At 43.3% G+C, this 21,266-nt stretch overlaps 1 protein-coding gene across 2 annotated transcripts in view; it reads right to left on the bottom strand.

The window, feature by feature from the left end:
* Positions 1 to 14,956, bottom strand: part of LOC308469829 (uncharacterized protein) — a 33,346-nt gene extending 18,390 nt beyond the window's left edge. The window contains exon 1 of one of the 2 annotated variants that reach the window (XM_080992817.1): positions 14,756 to 14,956. The gene's annotated coding sequence lies outside the window, so the exon portion shown is untranslated. Of the gene's footprint in view, positions 1 to 14,734 lie in introns of both variants that reach the window. The other variant, XM_080992816.1, reaches the window with a different exon arrangement.
* Between the last annotated feature and the right edge of the window lie 6,310 nt (positions 14,957 to 21,266).

Below are 21,266 nucleotides of genomic sequence, written 5' to 3' on the forward strand. Positions count from 1 at the left end.
AGGGTTCTTCAATCTCCAAGTGTCAATTAAGTCCAAATTGTCAGTCATGTCAAAGAAAGTTTTTGGTAATCTTCCATCCTTGGTGACTACCTGTCTCTGTGCCTTATCCATATTTGTAGAAACCACTCCATTCACATCCCCCATCAAAATTATATTGTAATCCATATAGTCCAACAGAGTCTCATGCAGCTTCTTAAAGAATTCCGATTTTCCCTCATTTGGTGCATAAATGCCTACAATTAGAAATTTCTCTCCTTGTGATTGAATTTCAATTGCCACAAGACTTCCTTGATCGTCTTTAAATATAAATTTCGGTGATAGGCTCTCCTTTGCATAGATTACTACTCCTCTTTTTTTAACTTTGTCTGATGAAATAAATTCTTGTCCCAATCTTTTATTACTCAGAATTTTCCTATGTAGCCTAGTCACGTGTTTCTTGTAGGCAAATCAAGTCCAATTGTTCCTTTTTCAATAAATGAAAGACTCTGCGTCTTTTCTCGGGATAGTTACAACCATTAATGTTCCAGCTTAATATTTGCAGTGCCATGATGTGGTTACTTTGATTTTCCTCCAAGTGCATCCTGTAGTTGCTCTTCTTCTGTTGGTTTCACTAAATTGTCCAGTCCATAGGATAGGTTTGCTACATCCAGTATTGGTGATCCTTTTTCCAGCGCTTTTTGTTCTAGTCCTCTATCAAGTGGTCTTCTGTCCGATACTCCTGGCTTTTGCCCCAGCTCCTTCTGTAAATCGTCTCCGTGCTTGTCCAAAAATTTAGCTTTATCTTCCACTGATTTTATCTTTCTCTTCTTTCCTCTGAAATTGAAGGATAGGCCTTGGGGGAATTCCCACCTGAAGTTGATTTTGTTCTTTCTCAATAAGCCAACCAGGTCACTGTAGTCCAACCTAAGATCCAAAAGATATTTCGGAATGTCCTTAAAGATCTCCACTCTTGACTGTAGTATTACCAGAGGGTTCTGATAGTGCCAGCCCAAAATTTTGTCTCTCTCTTCTTTAGATCAGAGGGTAATCAAACAGTCTCTTATTCTATTCTTCTCTTTCCTCCCTCCTCTTCCGAGTCTAAAGGCAGTCACAATTTTAAAATCATCTTGATCCAATTGCAAGTCCCAAAAATCAGCAAATTCCTGAGTAAGAAAGTCTATCAAACTGTCCTCCACCTCCACATGAACATTTCCAATCTCTCCACCAAAGACCAAAAACCATGTGACACTCAGCCCACCATTATTCACCACCAGCTCTCCAGATGACACACCCCTCCCTAACATTACACTGCATCTTGTATTCTACTATTTTAAGATGTTACCCGCATTACTTTCCGTACTCCTTACATTTAAAGCGTTTCACCCATGTGAATTTGTAGATGAATTTTATAGTGTCCACTTCGACAGAAGCTCTTTCCACACTCTGTACATTTAAATGGTTTCTCCCGTGTGAGTTTGATTATGTATTCTAAGGTTTTCACTTCAACTGAAGCTCTTTCCACACTCTATGCAGTCAAATGGTTTTTCCCGTGTGTGTTCGTTGATGTCGTTTACAGTGTCCACTATGATTGAAGCTCTTTCCACACTCTATACATTCAAATGGTTTTTCCCCTGTGTGAGTTCGTTGATGTTGTCTTAAGTGTCCACTTTGACGGAAGCTCTTCCCACACTCTATACATTTAAATGGTTTCTCCCCTGTGTGAGTTCGCTGATGTTTTCTAAGGGTTTCACTTAGATTGAAGCTCTTTCCACACTCTATACATTTAAATGGTTTTCCCCCTGTGTGAGTTTGATGATGTAGTCGAAGTTTCCCACTATCAGCGAAGCTCTTTCCACACTCTATACATTCAAATGGTTTTTCCCCTGTATGAGTTCGCTGATGTACTTTATAGTGTCCACTTTTATTGAAACTTTTACCACACTGCATACATTTAAACGGTTTCTCCCCTGTGTGAGTTTGATGATGTTGTTGAAGTTTCTCACTTTGACTGAAGCTCTTTCCACACGCTATACATTCAAATGGTTTCTCCATTGTGTGAGTTTGTTGATGTAGTCTATAGTGTCCACTTTGACTGAAGCTCTTTCCACACTCTATGCATTTAAATGGTTTTTCCCCTGTGTGGGTTTGTTGATGTAGTCTATAGTGTCCACTTTGACTGAAGCTCTTTCCACACTCTATACATTCAAATGGTTTTTCCCCTGTATGAGTTCGCTGATGTACTTTATAGTGTCCACTTTTATTGAAACTTTTACCACACTGCATACATTTAAACGGTTTCTCCCCTGTGTGAGTTTGATGATGTTGTTGAAGTTTCTCACTTTGACTGAAGCTCTTTCCACACTCTATACATTTAAATGGTTTCTCCACTGTGTGAGTTTGTTGATGTAGTCTATAGTGTCCACTTTGACTGAAGCTCTTTCCACACTCTATACATTTAAATGGTTTTTCCCCTGTGTGAGTTCGTTGATGTAGTCTATAGTGTCCACTATCACTGAAGCTCTTTCCACACTCCATGCATCTGAATGGTTTCTCCGCTGTGTGAGTTAGATGATGCCGTTGAAGTTTCCAACTATTAGAGAAGCTCTTTCCACACTCTATACATTTAAATGGTTTCTCCCCTGTGTGAGTTCGCTGATGTATTCTAAGGTTTCCCCTTAGACTGAAGCTCTTTCCACACTCTATACATTCAAATGGTTTTTCCCCTGTGTGAGTTCGTTGATGTTGTCTTAAGTGTCCCCTTTGACTGAAGCTCTTTCCACACTCTATACATTCAAATGGTTTCTCCCCTGTGTGAGTTTGATGATGTCGTTGAAGTTTCCCACTATGAGAGAAGCTCTTTCCACACTCTATACATTCAAATGGTTTCTTCGTTATTCCTTTTGAATTTACAGATGGCCCCCCAGAATTATTGCCTGATTTCTCCATCGTCTGCTTCAGAGTGCAGGGAGACAAAATCCTGTTGGTGTTTCAAGGGAGAGAACAAAGGAATATGACACACATCAAGTTCAATTACCACTCATTCCAATTAATATTTATAATTATGATGTGCCACCTGACCTCGTTCCCGTTTTCTGACACTGGACTATCCTAGTGTAAATTCTCTGCCCAGGCCTCTCTCACTGTCCTTTCTCCATTTGCCTCACTCCTGGACGTACCTCCTCTATTTCAATGCGGAATCTGTGTCACACTGAAGAAGCTCAATATTAAACATCAATATATAACTGTACTTAATGGAAACTTCAGCCTTCCATATTTAGCACTGGATGAAGCTATTAGTTTTATTGCTGGAGACACAAATTTATTCCTGAGATATCAAATACATTAATAGTATTATGTCATGGGGTGTTGGGGCTGGGATAGTACCTCTCGTGGGAGACATATAGGGCTCCTTCTGGGATGATTGGTCCACCATTAATCCCCAACCTGTACTCTCACCTGTGGGTCCTAGAAGCTGTCAGCATGCAACAGCACACACAACCCAGGAAAAGCTTCGACAGGCCAACTAAACCAGTTGAGGATAATTGATGGGTCTCAATCCCTTGGTGAGTCGGGGACTTTCACTGCATGCGATGACAGGCTCTGGCACATTGAGCAGACGAGACCAATAGTCACTCCAACAGTCAAGCAGGTGGTTTATGCAAGTGCCGTAGAGGGAACTGAGGGGCTCATCAACCTGGGAAGGGAGGCCAAGAAGCAGAAGAAAAACTCTGATCCTAAACCTCTGCAGCCTTGCATGAATATCTTCAGGAAAAGAAGAGGCTAAGCAGTAAACCCTACACGAATCGGGAGTGACGTCCTTAAGACGATTGTGTTGGAGTGTTGTGGGTATCAAGGAGTTAACACTATGCTAAGTGGAAATGCTGACTCATGGGATTCATGTGGTGAGTCAGAATCCCAAAAGATGGTGCGCTGCCTCATTGGTCTATAGCCAGCTTGTATACAGAGGTATGCTTGACTTCTCCACAATGGCTTCTCCCCCGTATGTAGGAAGGCTGATTTATGGTACTTTATGATGCTGCAGGACTGCAGCTGGAATAAAGCTCTCCTTGCAACACAGCTGGACTCCTGAGTGCTTTATATGGAGCTTCTATCAGTCCTAATACATTGCAAGATGTTGGATGGAGTCCTTGTACGCCTCCTTCCAGTAACTCCTGGGGCCAGGCTGGGGCCAAAAATATTGCTCTGCTTCCCTTTGGACCATATCAAGAAGGTTGAGAAGGTAGGGCTGCCATAGGTCTGCTCCCCCCCGGGAATCGAGGAGGATTTTCACAAGATCGGCAAAAGGTCCACCTAGACCAGTGTTTTTCAACCTTTTTTTGGCAAAGGCACACTTGTTTCATGAAAAAAAATCACGAGGCACACCACCATTAGAAAATGTTAAAAAATTTAACTCTGTGCCTATATTGACTATATATAAAGTAATTCTCTTGAATAGGAATCAAATAAACACAAAGAAAGTATTTTATAATTACTTTATTATGAAATAGTAAGTAAACAGAAATGTGAAAAATTATAAAATACTTTATTTTTAAATCTTTCGAATTTTTCAATTTTTCCCACGGCACACCAGGCAACATCTCGCGGCACACTAGTGTGCCGCGGAACAGTGGTTGAAAAACACTGACCTAGACGTCTGGCAAGGCTGCCGTTTCTTGTGAGGAGAACCAGAACTTACAGGGTTAAACAGTTCTGTGTGACGTCTCACATCCTGAGGCCTGGTTTTGTTCACATACGGGAATCCTTCTTTGCGTGTGAGTTACTTTTGCTTTTAGCTGTTGAGCCGGAGAGAATGTCCGCCCGATCTCCGGGGTGATTTATGATGATTTTTCTGTACATAATAAAGCCTTCTTAGATTAAGCAAGAAGCCTGTGTAGAGACTGGGATTTATCACCCACACAAGGCAAAACTGCTGCTGCAATACTCCATTACATCCCGAAGATTTCTATGGTGGGAAACATCAGGAAAGCTCAAAAGCTGTTTTTGCGGGGGGAGAATTTGTATTTTTTAAAAAGCTCAACAACTCTGTCCGGATTTTTGCATTTTTAAACGGGGCCACCCTGCTGGAGAAGATGGCCTTGTCGTGCAGGCAGCCCAGGACCTCCACACACACTGCCCAGACTTGTATTCTGCGGGGGTCACGTCTGTGCTTCTAACACCCCTGTTTGACTTCAACCTCATGGAGACTCTACATTGTGTCTCGAGGCAGATGGATGTCAACAAAAGGGGGTGGAAGGACAGAATCTGACTTTTGAGAGAGGAGGTGCAGTCAGAGATGCTTCCACCAGAAGAGAGCCTGAGGGGGGAAACCATCTTTAGATGACATTTAGGACCCCTGCCTCCATTTCTCAGCCTGAATTGTAACTCAGAATCTCGATTGTAACTCAGTTCAGAACCTTCAGATCTATCCTCTGGTTGGCCGTCTTCTGGAATATAAACCAGACCTCTTTGAGGGTATCATCAAAACCTTCATTTAGTGTGGGCACCTTGGATTTGGAGTCTAGGTATCAATCATAATCCCTGAAAACGTGTCTCAGTGGGACTTCCGGTCAGCGCCATCGTCTAATGGCGGATTTTCCTCGGAGCTCCCAAGATCTGCTTTGTAGGTTCGGGTCCCACAGCTACGGTGAAGCAGGGACCCCAAAAAATTACAGGCACGAAGCCTGTAAGCCGGAGACTCAGTGGGCACCTTTGCGCCCCCCCGAAGCCATGAAGGAGCCTTTTTAAAGGCTTCGGATCGGCAGCGGGTGAGTGGTGCGGTGCTGAGAGTCGCTTGTACCCAGCCCGCGAAGCGAAGCCGCGTCGCCATTGACGGAGAGCGCTGATTTATTCCTTTAATTTGGGACCAAAAAAACTACTACCCGTGAGTAGGACAAAGACCCAAGAACCAATTTCGGACTTAAATTTTTAAAAATTGGAAACCGAGACGGGAAAGGATTAAAAGGAAGTCTGCCTTTCCGCTCTGCAGCAACATCAAAGCAAAGAACTGGTAAGCCTTAACTGTGAAGCTTCTTTTTGGAATAAGTGATCCACCGTTTAAGAAACCGAGACCCTCCCCCCGCGGGCAGGAGTGGGGGGAAAGGAAGGAATTGAGATCAAATTACCTGCTTTTTTTAAAAAAAAGAGGACTATATTTATACCGCTGTACCTCGACTCGACGAGCTGCCGGAGAAGGGAAGCCGGCTGTAAATTGTCAAGTGTCGAAGTAACAAAGTAACGATAGACTCTTGCCACAGAATTTGGAAAGATACACTTTCCCTGGGACTATATGACTTTGTTTCAATTTCATGGAGACTAATATTGTGAGCCTATGCAAAAATTGGGAAGTGGGAATATCTTTTTATTTAAGAATACCTCCATATTAAAAGTTCATAGACAACAATAGACTTTTCGCCCCCTGGAGGAGAATTGTTTAGTTGCAGCAACAAGTGAAGTTTACCCTGCTGAATTGCTGGGAAAAGAGGACTTGGAATGTGGGAATGACCTTGACTGCAAGATAGTGTTATGGCAAATGATCAAGACAAAGGAGAGTCACAGGAAAAAACCTTGAGATCTGGCAGACAATATAAAACTGACTCTTTTACGAAAAGAAGGGCCTCTACATCTGGTCCTTCTGGAACAGGAGCTATAAAAGCCATGTCTGAGGATGCACTTTCAAAATTTATGGGTAAAATTAATGAATCTCTGGACCAGCTAAAAAAGCAAGGTGCAGAAACAAGTAAACAGGTTGCTGAAACAAACAAGACAATTGCAGAGATCTCAGGGAAAATTGATTTAAATACCAAAAGTATAATTGATCTAGGGAACAAAGTCAATGCTAATACAGAATCTATTGGGAAACTACTAGAGGAAACATCCAGTACTAGAAAGATTGCCGAGGAGGCGAAAGAGATTGCAATTGCTACTGACGAAAAATTCCCACCGGTCATTAAGAAACTAGGAGAACATGATTTGGCATTGTCTATGATTGAAATGCAGAGGAAGGAGAGGAATCTTAGGATCCGGGCAATACCAGAGAGTGAAGGAGATAACCTGGTGGAATTTCTAACAAAAGAGTTTTCGGATTTTTGGAAACAGGAATTGGAGCAGGAAGAATTTAAAATAGAGAGTGCTTTTAGATTGGGTGCAAAACAAAGGAAGAACAAGGCAAGAGACTGTTTGGTAACATTAAGGTCAAGAGAGGAGAGAGATAAAATTCTAAATTTGCACTACCAAAGAACTTTGCGAATTGAAGATTCCTTTGTGGAAATTTTTAAAGATATCCCGAAACATAGTCAGTACAAAGATCTAGTGGTACTACTGAAGAAGAACAGTGTACTTTTCAGGTGGGAATACCCTCAAGGCCTATCTTTCAAATACAAGGGGGGGGGGAGGAAAATAAAGACCGTGGAGGAGAAAGATAAGTTCCTAGAGCAACACGAAGAAGATCTCTATAAAGGGGCGGAATCTGGACAAGACTACCCAGGAGGAGGAATTTTGGACAAAGGCAAGCCACAATACAAAAAGACATCACCGGTGGAGGAAGAAGATCTACTCAGAGCAGTAGGAGGAGAAGATAAATAAACCCCATCATGGCTTTAAAACTATTGAGTTGGAACTGTAACGGTTTGAACATTCCCCGAAAGAGAAAAAGTGTTTTTCACATATTAAAAAAAGAGCAATTGGACTTGATTTGCTTACAAGAGACACATGTGACGAGATTGCACAGGAAATTATTGATCAACAAAAGATTAGGTCAAGAATTCATCTCATCAGATAAAGTTAAAAAAAGAGGAGTGGTGATTTACGTAAAGGAAAAATGGCAACCGAAATTAGTCTTTAAAGATGATCAAGGAAGATATTTGGCAATTGAAATTCAAGTTCAAGGAGATCGTGGGAATTTACGCACCAAATGAGGGGAAAGCAGAATTCTTTAAGAAGTTACATGAGACTTTGATGGACTATATGGACAAAAATTTAATCCTGATGGGAGACATGAATGGAGTAGTTTCAACGAACATGGATAAAGCTCAAAGACAGATAGTTACAAAAGAAGGAAGACTACCAAAAACCTTTTTTGAAATAAAAAAATTCCTTCCTGTAGCACCTTAAAGACCAACTAAGTTAGTTCTTGGTATAAGCTTTCGTGTGCATGCACACTTCTTCAGATACACTGAAGAAGATACACTTCTTCAGATACACTTTTTTGAAATGACTGACAATATGGACTTGGTGGATATCTGGAGGATAAAGCACCCACTTGAAAGAGAGGGAACCTTCTTTTCTGAAGCCAAAATGACATGGACTAGAATCGACCAAATTTGGATTACTAGAGGAATGGCACCCAGGATAAAAAAAGCGGAAATCTGCCCAAAAACTTGTTCCGACCATAATGCGGTAAGGATGGTGATGAACTTAACAACTGGTACCTTCAGATGGAGGATGAATGACACCTTATTTAGGGATGAAGAATTCTGCAAAAAGGCCCAGAAAACTTTAAAAGACTATTTTGAAATCAACATGAGGACTAGTGTGGAAAAAAGAATAATTTGGGACGCAAGTAAAGCAGTCATGAGAGGATTCTTGATACAACAAAATGCAATTAAAAAGAGAAGCCAGAATGAAAAGAAAGAAAAAATCTTGGAGAAAATAGAAGATGGAGAAAGGAAATTAAGATCAAAACCAAAATCACAGGACATTCTGAGAGAAATCAAATTATATCAGACACAATATATGGAGTTGATGAATCAAGAAATAGAATGGAAAATTAAGCAAATGAGACAAAGGACTTTTGAATCGGCAGATAAATGTGGAAAGTTGCTGGCTTGGCAAATAAAGAAGAGGCAAAAATTGAATACGGTTACACATTTGGAAATGGAAGGAAAGAACATCTATAAACCAACGGAAATTAGAGACTGCTTCCAGAGATATTTCAGACATTTGTACACACAAGGGCCTCAGAAAGACACAGATATAGAGTTGTTTCTGGACTGAGAAGGATCTCACAGGAAAGCAAAAGAATTCTGAACCAGAGAATAACAGAGCAAGAAATAGAAGGTGCCATTCAAAATATGACTTTGGGCAAATCTCCAGGACCGGATGGACTTACTTCCAGATACTATAAGGCTTTGAAGGAATGGTTAATACAACCTTTGAAGGAAGTTTGTAATGAAATTATGGAGGGGAAAAAGGCACCCGACACGTGGAAAGAGGCATACATCACACTTATACCAAAGACAGAGACGGAAAAGACTCAACTCAAAAACTACCGCCCTATTTCCTTATTGAATGTGGATTACAAAATATTTGCTGACATTTTAGCAAAAAGGTTGAAATTAGTGTTGATGGAGGAGATTCACAGAGATCAGGCAGGCTTTCTCCCAAGAAGACATCTATCAGACAATGTAAGGAACATAGTAGATATTTTGGAAATGCTGGAAGTGAACATTAACACTAAAGCAGTTTTGATATTTGTGGACGCCGAGAAAGCCTTCGATAATATTTCTTGGAGTTTTATGATGAAGAATCTCCGGGGGGTGGGGGTAGGCCAAGGATTTGAAAATGGTATAAGTGCGATATACTCTGAACAAAAAGCAAAACTTATTGTGAATAATGTTGTTACAGAAGAATTTAAGATAGAAAAAGGGACACGTCAGGGGTGCCCAATCTCTCCACTACTTTTTATTTCGGTCCTGGAGGTCCTGTTAAACATGATAAGGAAGGACCAGTTGGTTAAAGGGGTGCAGGTCGGAGCGAAACAGTACAAGTTGAGAGCATTTGCAGATGACCTAGTACTTACACTACAAGAGCCTGAATCTAGTACAAAAAGAGTGTTAGAATTAATTCAGGAGTTTGGTCAGCTAGCAGGTTTTAAATTGAACAAATCTAAAACGAAAGTATTGGAGAAAAATTTAACATTATTTGAAAAGGAAAGGTTTCAGAATGAGACAGGGTTAAATGTGGTTAAGAAAGTGAAATATTTGGGGATAAATATGACATCAAAAAATGTGAATTTATTTAAAGATAACTATGAGAAATCTTGGATTGAAGTCAAAAAAGATTTAGAAATTTGGTCAAATATGAAGCTTTCCTTGTTGGGTCGAATAGCAGTTATAAAGATGAATGTGTTGCCTAGAATGTTGTTTTTGTTTCAGACACTGCAAATATTGGACAAGATGGAGTGCTTCAAGAAATGGCAGAAAGACATTTCTAAATTTATCTGGCAGGGCAAGAAGCCGAGAATAAAATTTAATATATTAACTGATACGAAAGAAAGGGGCGGATTTGCCCTGCCAGACCTTAAACTTTACTATGAATCAGCAGCTTTCTGTTGGTTGAAAGATTGGCTACTTCTTGAAAACACTGACATTCTAGATTTGGAAGGATTTAATAATATTTTTGGATGGCATGCATACTTATGGTACGACAAGGTTAAAGCTCATAAAGGTTTTAAAAATCATATTGTCAGGAAAGCACTATATAATGTCTGGACCAGATATAAAGATTTGCTTGAAAGTAAAACTCCAAGGTGGTTGTCGCCAATGGAAGCAAAGGCTCATAAAAAATTTAATATGGAGGCCATTTGGCCGAGATATGGAGAAATTTTGGAACAAGAGGGGGACAAATGGAAACTGCAAAGTTTTGAGAAATTAAAGGGGAGAGTGAGAGATTGGCTTCATTACTATCAAATAATGGAAGTTTTCAAAATGGACAGGAAAATCGGTTTCCAGGTGGAAAAATCAAAACTAGAGACTGAACTGTTAGAACCCAGTACTAAGAATTTGGCAAGAATGTATAATTTGCTGTTGGAATGGAATACACAAGATGAAATGGTTAAATCTGCAATGATTAAGTGGGCACAGGATATTGGTCATAATATTTTGTTCGCTGACTGGGAAAGGTTGTGGACCACCGGTATGAAATTCACGGCATGTAATGCCTTAAGAGAGAATATTATGAAAATGATCTATAGGTGGTACATGACCCCAGTCAAGCTTGCAAAAATTTACCATCTGCCCGATAATAAATGTTGGAAATGTAAAGAAGTTGAAGGAACATTTTTTCACCTTTGGTGGACGTGCCCAAGGATTAAGGTTTTCTGGGAAATGATCTATAATGAATTGAAAAAGGTACTTAAGTATACTTTCCCTAAGAAACCAGAGGCCTTTCTTCTGGGCATAGTTGGCCAAGTGGTGTTAAAGAAGGATAGAACTTTCTTTATGTATGCTATAACAGCAGCAAGAATACTCATCGCAAAGTACTGGAAGATGCAAGATCTACCCACCGTGGAAGAATGGCAGATGAAGATGATAGACTATATGGGACTGGCAGAGATGACGAGCAGAATCCGGGATCAGAGAAGAGATACGGCGGAAGAGGATTGGGGAAAATTTAAAGAATATTTAAAGAAATACTGTAAAATTAATGAATGTTAGAGAGACGATGGATTAAAATTAAGGGGTTAATTGCGGCAAGGGGAAATTTAAAGAAATTAAATATTAAAATTAAGTCAAAAGTAAGGGAAGAATTTGCTGACAATCTTTTAAGAAATTAGAATACAGAAAGGGGAGGTATGAGGAAGTCGGGAAAGTAAGTCACAAGAAAGAAAAATTAGAATTTATACGTGTTTTTTGTTTGTATTTTTCTTCTATATTGTTTTATTACTTTGTTTTCTTCTTTATTTGTGTTCTGTATAAATTTGTGAAAATCTGAATAAAAATTTACTTTAAAAAAAAAAAATGAAAACGTGTCTCAGTGACCCTTGGTATCTATACCCACCTGGACCTCCCAAGTGAGTCTGAGCTCCTAGAGGAACCATCTATGGTGAGGTGCGACACCTCTGGCCCTCCAGATGTGGTTGGACTCAAAGTGCCATCAGCCCAAGCAAGGATGGCAAATGTCCAGGGATGATGGGAGTTCTACTGGAACAACATCTGGAGGGACACACTTTCTCCATCTTCCTCCTCCTCTGAAAAAGCTAAATATCTGTATTGTTCCCTCCTTCCTCCGTGATGTGTAACATCTTCCTGATACACTCCAACCAACTGCACACATTCCCTAATCCTGCACTATTTACTTCCTGAGGCGGCTCCATTGTGTCCACCTTCTCAGAACCACCCACCATTTCAGTAGCAGTCCTTCAGTTCCCAGCTATTACTCCCCCTCCCCCTACGGAGGAATTATTCATCTGAATCCCAGGGGATGGGAGTCCTGAGTGGGGAGACAGCTGTTGGCCCTGCTGGGGGGTTTCTCCTTGGCTGGTCCTTGTGAGAAGAGGATGCTGGATGAGGTGGGCCCTGATCCTAATACAGCAGGACTTTTCTCATGTTCCCGCAAACTGAAACGAGACCCACAAGATACCGTCTCCCAGACAAGAGGAAGGACATACCTCTCAAAGTCTCTTTATTTTTCTGTTTCAAGGAAGAAGTTGAGCTCAGACTTGCAGATCAGATTCTCTCCTGTGCGGAATGAGTAAAATGGAAGTGCTATTTACGTCACTGGAAAAGTATTCAAAAATATTCATGTGTTGAAGAAAGTATAACAAAGTAGCTGGTGTCCCGTTAAGGGCTAATAAAAGTATTATGGCCTCAGCATTTGTGGGCTGCAGGCTGAGGATGTGAACTGTGGACCAGGAAGATTCGCAATCTCCATTATCCTGAGAGTCTCTTTGTAGATTTTGCGTAGTTATTTTGGAATTCCTACTGCAATATCGGTTCATGAAAAGTTACGGATGGAGTAAATTACACGGTTGCTGTAAACTATCATCCCAAACACAAACTCTCACTCACATACTGTCTGTAAATTTGGCAATCTCACACCCCTTGCCTATAATACTGGCAATTCCAGGCCTGCAGATGCACAGCCCTGGGTGTAGAGCCTCCAGCCACAGGTATTGTCTACCATGGAAATGCCCCAGACTGGGACGGATTATGGATATTTGGATGCTGATAGATTGTATCTCAGTTTGTAACCCACTCTGACATTGCCTACAAAAAATAAAAGTACAGTGGTACCCCGCTAGATGAATGCCCCGCTAAACGAAAAACGGCAAGATGAAAGGGCTTTCCGATTTTTTTTCTGCTTCGCAAGATGAATTTTTCTATGGAGTTGTCTCGCAAAACGAAAATTTTTGGGGGGTCTTGCGTTTATTTTGCCTTTTCTGAAAGCCGCTAAGCCGCTTATCTGCAAATTGCCGCTTATCCGCTAATCCGCTAATAGCCGCTAAGCCGCTTATCTGTCAATTACCGCTTATCCGCTAAGCCTTTGATAGCGGTGCTCCGCAAGACGAAAAACCCTGCAAGATGAAGACACCCACAGAACAGATTAATTTCGTCTTGCGGGGCACCACTGTAATAGAAATGCCTTCTGGATATACTTATATATAAACCCTGAAAGCCTTTCTATAGCATCCTTCTCCCATATTCCTAGATTGGTATATATACATCATCAGCACCACCACCATCAATTAACCATGCAGTGGAAACACTTAAGAATGGGAGCCTGAGAGAGAGGAAGAGGTCTCTGGCTACTTCCTGGGAGGGGCTTCCAGAAGCAAAGAGCCGCTTTGGAGAAGGCCTTCTCCTCCCTCCTCCCCCTCAGGACCTTCCAGCTTTTTCTCTCTTCTCCTCTCCAAGGTGGACCAAGGGTTTGACTATTTGGAAAACTCAGCAGTGGCCAGAGGATTGGAAAAGAACAGTCTGCATCCCAATCCCAAAGAAGGGCAGTGCCAAAGAATCCTCCAACTACCGCACAATTGCACTCATTTCACACGCTAGCAAGGTTATGCTTAAAATTCTACAAGGCAGGCTCAAGCAGTATGTGGACCGAGAACTCCCAGAAGTGCAAGCTGGATTTAGAAGAGGCAGAGGAACCAGAGACCAAATTGCAAACATGCACTGGATTATGGAGAAAGCTAGAGAGTTCCAGAAGGACATCTACTTCTGCTTCATTGACTATGCAAAAGCCTTTGACTGTGTCGACCACAGCAACTATGGCAAGTTTTTAAAGAAATGGGAGTGCCTGATCACCTCATCTGTCTCCTGAGAAATCTCTATGTGGGACAAGAAGCTACAGTTAGAACTGGATATGGAACAACTGGTTGGTTCAAAATTGGGAAAGGAGTACAAGGCTGTTTATTGTCTCCCTGCTTATTTAACTTATATGCAGAATTCATCATGCAAAAGGCTGGGCTAGATGAATCCCAAACCGGAATTAAGATTGCCGGAAGAATTATCAACCACCTCAGATATGCAAATGACACAACCTTGATGGCAGAAAGTGAGGAGGAATTAAAGAACCTTTTAATGAGGGTGAAAGAGGAGAGTGCAAAATATGCTCTGAAGCTCAACATCAAAAAAACCAAGATCATGGCCACTGGTCCCATCACCTCCTGGCAAATAGAGTTGGACACGACTAAACAACAATAACAGCAATGCAGCCGAGGATCAGTGGGGAGAGGACTGAGCTTCCAGGGAGGAAAGGGTGAGAAAAATCAGTGGACCCCCCCCCCCCCTTATCAGGCAGAGTGGGCAGAAGGGAGAAGCCAAGGCAGACCCACCACCGGAGATTCCTCCTCCAGCGCCCAAGGATGGAGACATCTCTCCAAAAGGAAGTGTCTCTCTCTCTCCCTCTCTGCTCGGCTGGCCTTCTATCCCCCAGGGATGCTGCCATTCCTCCCTCAGCCCCCCAACTTCCTCTGCCCACCTCCCTCCGTCCCACAGTCTCCCCTGCGCCCAGAAAGCCCCTTGGCACCGCTCACCCCTCTCCCCGGCGCACCAACCTCTCCATCCGGAGGGGCCTCCCAAGACGGGCAGGGAGGCGGGAGATGGGGGGGGGTCCTTTATCAAGGCCTATTTCACTTCCTTTAACCCTTTCGTGGACTCCATCTCTCCATCAAGGTGCAGGAGCTTTTTTGCGGGCAGGGGTGAAACTAGGCTGTATTTCCCCCGAGTCAATGACCCAACTGGAGACATTTGCGTCCCCACAAAGACATCCTCAATGGCGCCCTGCTGGAGGCGTCACCTGGTGCAAAAACCAACCACCCCCGGCTAGCCCACCCCCATAGCTATGGCTCTGTTTCCGGGAGGGGTCTCTGTCTTTTCCTCTTTACCTCCCCCCCTAAATCGCCCCCTTTCCCCACGCAGCCTCTTTACCTCTTTGTCCTCTCTGGACCTCCGCCTCCCTTGCTCGCTGTTCCGGTTTCCCTCCTCGCAATAGAAAGCGGAGTAGGGGGGTGAGGGGAACTAGTCAACCCACACCCCTCCTCCCCTTCGGGAAACCTCCCACTTTTCCAGGGTCGTTTGGGCCCCCTGGAAACTTCCGACCTATAGACACTTCGGGTTCCTTGTCGCAGGCGCGCGCCTCTAGAGCTACGTTCGCAGAGCAGCCCCTGCCTGTGTTGGGATGGAAACAGGAAGAGATGGCGCTGCCTTTGGCCTCCTGCTCTTGGGGCTCCGTCGGGAAATGGCCCCCTCCTCCCACCAAGTCGCCTCTCTCCCCACAGCGGAATGTATAGAATGTGGGGTGGAAAGTCGAAATGGGGGCGGGAGCGGGTGACTTGCTATTTGTGTATGAGCTGATGGATTTATGTTTCCCTCCACAGCAGGGTGGCAGCTGCACACTTATTTTTTCCTTATTTACAGTACTTTTGTTATTGTATCATTTCAATAGAGTTAAGTTGAGGGTCTTACGGAGACTCTTCCTGGCTCCTCAAAAAGGCCAGAAGAACAGGAAAGGCATAATCCATGTCTGCTGAAGACTGGGCTAGGTAACAGGGAGGCAGTAATAAGACGCAGGGGCCGTGCTGATTTATTACATTTACTTGTATAGTTTAAATAATATACTTATATACGTATGTGTGACTATTATCATTTATTTCTCTATTTATTATTTATACCCTGCCCATCTGCCTGGGTTTCCCCAGCCACTTTGGGTGGCTCCCAACCGAATATTAAAAACACGATAAAACATCTTCCCTAAACTGGGCTGCCTTCATAAATATATATCAATATTTATTTGTTTTCCAATGATTGTTTTTCCTATATCTTTAGCAGTTGTCTTCAAAAAAGAGATGGAAACCCTGGTTTGTGAAACCCTTGTGTACACAGTGGTCTGCTTGCAGGAAGACTCCCCAGAAGCAGAACTGAAGAATTAGTTCAAAATTATTATTATTATTATTTTATTATTAAACCCAGCCATTCTGGGTGGCTTCCAACAGAATATTAAAAATACATGAAAACATCAATCATTAAAACCTTCCTTAAACAGAGCTGCCTTCAGATGTCTTCTAAACGTCAGATAGTTGCTTATTTATTTGATATATGATGGGAGTGCTTTCCACAGAGCGGGCTCCACTACTGAGACGGCCCTCTGCCCGGTTCCCTGTAACTTCGCTTCTCATAGTGAGGGAACCGCCAGAAGGCCCTCAGAGCTGGACCTCATTGTCCAGGCAAAATGATGGGTGTGGAGATGCTCCTTCAGGTCTACTGCGCCCAGGCTGTTTAGGGTTTAAAGGTCAGCACCAACACTTTGGATTGTGCTCGAAAACATACTGGGAGCCAATGTAGGTCTTTCAAGGCTGGTGTTGTTATGTGGTCTTGGCTGCTTCCAGTCACCAGTCTAGCTGCCGCATTCTGGATTAGTTTTCGTTTCCAGGTCACCTTCAAAGGTAGCCCCACGTAGAGCGCATTGCAGTAGTCCAAGCGGGAGATAACTAGAGCATGCACCACTCTGGTGAGACAGTCTGCAGGCAGGTAGGGTCTCAGCCTGCATACCAGAGGCAGCTGGTAGACACTGCCCTGGACACAGAATTGACCTGTGCCTCCATGCACAGCTGTGAGTCCAAAATGACTCCCAGGCTGCACACCTGGTCCTTCAGGGGCACAGTTAGCCCTTTCAGGACCAGGAATTCTCTAATCTTACCTGCCCTGTCCCACCAAAACAGTGCATCTGTCTTGTCAGGATTCAACCTCAATCCGTTAGCCGCCATACATCCTCCAACCGCCTCCAGGCACTCACACAGGACTTTCACCACTTCCACTGGTTCCAATTTGAAAGAGAGGTGGAACTGGGTATCATCCACATATTGATGAACACCCAGCCCACCCCCTTGAAGATCTCTCCCAGCGGCTTCATATTGATGTTAAAAAGCATGTGGAAGAGGACGGAACCCTGTGGCACCCCACAAGTGAGAGCCCAGAGGTCCAACACTCATCCCCCAACACCACCTTCCGGATACGACCCAGGACAAAGGAGAAGACCCACTGCATAACAGTGCTGCCAGCTCCCAGCTCCTCTATATGGTCCAGGAGGTTGTCATGCTCAATGGTATTAAAGGCCTCTGAGAAATCCAGCAGAACTAGGAAACAGCTCTCACATTTGTGAGGAGATTTCACCCCTCCCATACCCAAGAATCTCCTGATCATCTCCTGATGGTCTCTGCTGACTCTCCAGAGAAGAGGAGGCGTGTCCTGCCTATCTACTTATTCTGCCCAGCAACATATCTGTGTGTGTGAGAGAGAGAGTCAGTCAGTCAGTGTATCGGAGAGAGTGAGAGTGTTAGAGATCCTAGAGATAAGATTGCTGCTAAGAGCAGCTGCAGACTCTCAGTGTAGCATTGATTTATGCTTAGAATATTCAGCTCTGTATATAGTTTTGTATCATAGTTGTAGTTATAGAATAAAAGGAAGATATTCTACAGAGCTGCTCTCCGAGTGGTTTATACTCTGCAAGACTCTGCAAACCTCTGCTGCGCAACGACTGTATTATTGAGACAGTAAACCCGGTGCTCTCAGCTCTAAGCTGTGAGTCCACAGCACTGTGACCTGTTCCTGCGAGAAGGAGGTCTCTGGCGGTGCTTCCCAGCTCGCCTAGCCCAGTCGGGGTTGAGGTGCACGAGTCCAGTTGGCGCACTGGCTCTAGGGCGATGCTGACATCGGTTATGGGCCCAGTCGTTGTTCCAGTCGTCTGACCTGACGTTGTTCCAGTCATCCCAGTCGTCCCAGTCGCCAGAGGTTTCTGTTGCTGATTGCCGGACGGTGGAACGGACGCTGCATGCTGGACTGATTTGCGGTGCCCAGAAGCAGAGCTGTTTTGGAGCAGAGTGTTCAAGCTGCCGCTGTTGCTGTTGCTGCTGCTTGATTTATGGAGGTATGTTGCTGACTGCCAAGGGAAGAAGATAGCATCCGTTTGTCTGTTAATTGCGCTCTGAGTGGGAGAGAGAGTGGCTGAAGGAGTCAAGGCTTTATCTGTGTTGCACGAGGGAAGTGTCTTGCTCTAAGTAATAGCAGACATGGCCTGTGCACATTCTGGCCAGATGGCTCTGTCCTTTCCTCTCCTCACGCCTGAAACCTATGGAGTTTGGCAAGTAAAGATGAAAGCGCTTTTACAGAGGGAAAAGCTATTTCACACAATAGAAGATGACCCTCCAGATAAGGATGATGATGATTGGGCTGAATGGCATGCTGCAGATATGAAAGCCCGAGGGACAATTGTTTTGAGTGTTTCAGACCACTTGCTGGTGAACTTAGAGGGTCAAGAGACTGCACAAGCTGTTTGGCATAAGTTGAGAGATATGCATCTGAGGCAGAATGCTGGTTCCAGTGTGATTTTCTTTAAGAAGCTGTGCAGGCTGCAGTTGGAGAAAGGTGGTGATTTGCCTAGCCATCTATCTCAATTAAAGCGTCTCAGACAGGACCTTGTTCAGCGAGACCTGGCTATTTCAGAGGCTGTGTTTGCAATGCTGATGATAAATAGCCTAGATGAGTCTTATGATGGCGTAGCTGCTCAGATTTCCACAATGCCTTCTGACCGGCTAACAGAAGATTATGTGTCTAGCGTGCTCCTGAATGAGTGGGATCGCAGACAGGCTGTTAGAGAAAGCCGGGACTGTGCTGTTAAAAATGTGCTTGAAAATGTGCCTGAATCTTCAGCAGGGGAAAGTGAAAGTGAAACTGCTGCTGTTAAAGCTTTGAAATTGAAACGGTGCTTTTCATGTGGAGCACAAGGCCATTTGAGTTTCCAGTGTAAGAAGTCTTCAAAGAAGAAGGGAAACTTCAGAGGCAGAGGAGGAGGAGGAAGAAATCCCCAAGCACCTGCTACTTCAAAGGCCTTGATCTCTCGCTGTTCCAGTCAACGTGGGCGGAGTTTCTTCGTGGTCGACTCTGGCTGTTCAAACCACGTGGCCAAAGATAAGAATCTCTTTGTTCAGCTTGAGAAGCAAGAGAAAGAAATTCATCAAGCAGATGGGACAGTTCTCACAAGTGTGGCTCAGGGAACTGTGTTCTTAAAGAGCCTGAATGCAACTATTAAGAATGTCCTGTATGCACCTGATATTCAGGACAATTTGTTGAGTGTTTCCCAGCTTGATCGTCAAGGGTTTAAGGTGGTGTTTGCTAAATCTCGCTGTGAAATTCTTAGAGATGGCAAGCTCATTTTGTATGCAAAATGTGTAAATGGATTGTACCAATTGCCTTTTGTTTCAGGTACAGGCACTGCAGAAGCAACTGAGAAAGAGTGTTGCAATTTGTCTGTAGATAAGAATGAGAAGTTGCATGACCAATGTATTCATTATTACCACCGTATTTATGGTCATTTGAATTTCCAGGCTGTGGCAAAAATGCCTGATATGGTTCAGGGTATGAAGTTGAAAGAATGTCCCTACCACATGAAATGTGTTTCTTGTGCTGAGAGTAAGGCAAGGCAAGCTCCCAAAGGTACAGAGTCTGGGAGAGAGGCCAAGAAACCATATGAAGTCATTCATGCAGACTTAGTGGGGCCCCTAGCGCTCTCTAGAGGCAATTCAAGGTTTTTCATGGTTCTGATAGACTCCTATTCGAAATATGTTTGGGTCTATATGCTGCAGAAAAAGTCTGAAGCCTTTACCAAGTTTCGCCAGTTTTGTAAATGGCTCAGAAATGTACATAATGAGAATGTACGTTTTCTTTTCACAGGTAAGGGTGGAGAGTTTTGTTCAGAAGAGTTTGAAAGTTTTCTTTCTGAACAGGGCATTGAGCATAGGACCGCCACGCCCAGATCACCCTGGCAGAATGGTTTAAGTGAGAGAGTAAACCAGACCCTGCAGCAAGGAATCAGAACGCTGTTACATGATTCGGGGCTACCCAATCCTTTTTGGGCTGAAGCTCTTTCGTTTTTCTGTCACGTGTATAACAGGAGATACCAGTCTAGTGTAAATTGCACCCCATATGAGATGCTTCACGGAAGAAAACCATGTGTAAAGCATTTTAAAATTTTTGGTTCGGAGGTTTGGGTGCACACCTCGCAGGGTGACAAACTGAGCAAGCATGGAGAACATGGTGTTTTCCTAGGATATGAGAAAGGGTCTTATCGTGTTCTGATCACAGACACGAAAACCATAAGGCTGACCAGGAGTATTGATGACAATCCACAATGGGACAAAGTTGGTGTTTTTCAGTGCCATCCCATTTGTGATGATGGTGCAAAAGGGGCAAAGAAAGTTAAGAGAGAGGCAAGTGTTGTTGGTGGTGATAATCCTGATGCCAATGTAGTTCCAGATGATGGCACAGATTATCAGAGCACAAAAGCCTCAGGTGAGTCTGACGCTGACTCAGACTTAGCAGCTTCATATACTTTAGCTCCCCATTCTCCTAAAGAGGAGGAAGCACCAGAACAAGAGGATCAGAGAGTTTTGCGCAGGTCCGAGAGAACAACCAAGGGTGTACCACCGAAAAGGTTTTCTGAAGAGTTTGCAAAGACTGCGGTCACGAGCAACTCTGGTGGGGTTTTCAAACCTAGCATGAAGTGTGCTGAGAGTAGTAGCACAAAACGCCTTATTTATTTCCTTACCTGATATTTGAAGGGGAAAGCGTGTATTTGAGTTCTGAAAAGTGGTTTGTTCAAATCTGCCTAATTAGAGATGTCAATTTGCATTTGAGAGGAAGAAATGTGTATGAAGATTTTTCTAGAAGCTGCTTATGCATTTGCATTGTCACAGTGTGTTATATGCCGGGAGAGAGATACCTGCAGGTATGTTAACCAAGGTTGTAAGCAGAGAACAACTTTTGGAATATGTATGTAAATTGCAGTTATGTTAAAGATTCTTGAAATGGTCGGATGAAATGGGGGAGGATGAGGAGATTTCACCCCTCCCATACCCAAGAATCTCCTGATCATCTCCTGATGGTCTCTGCTGACTCTCCAGAGAAGAGGAGGCGTGTCCTGCCTATCTACTTATTCTGCCCAGCAACATATCTGTGTGTGTGTGTGAGAGAGAGTCAGTCAGTCAGTGTATCGGAGAGAATGAGAGTGTTAGA

Source organism: Podarcis pityusensis (genome assembly GCF_964106645.2).
Source record: "Podarcis pityusensis genome assembly, chromosome: 2".
Classification (NCBI taxonomy): Eukaryota; Metazoa; Chordata; class Lepidosauria; order Squamata; family Lacertidae; genus Podarcis; species Podarcis pityusensis.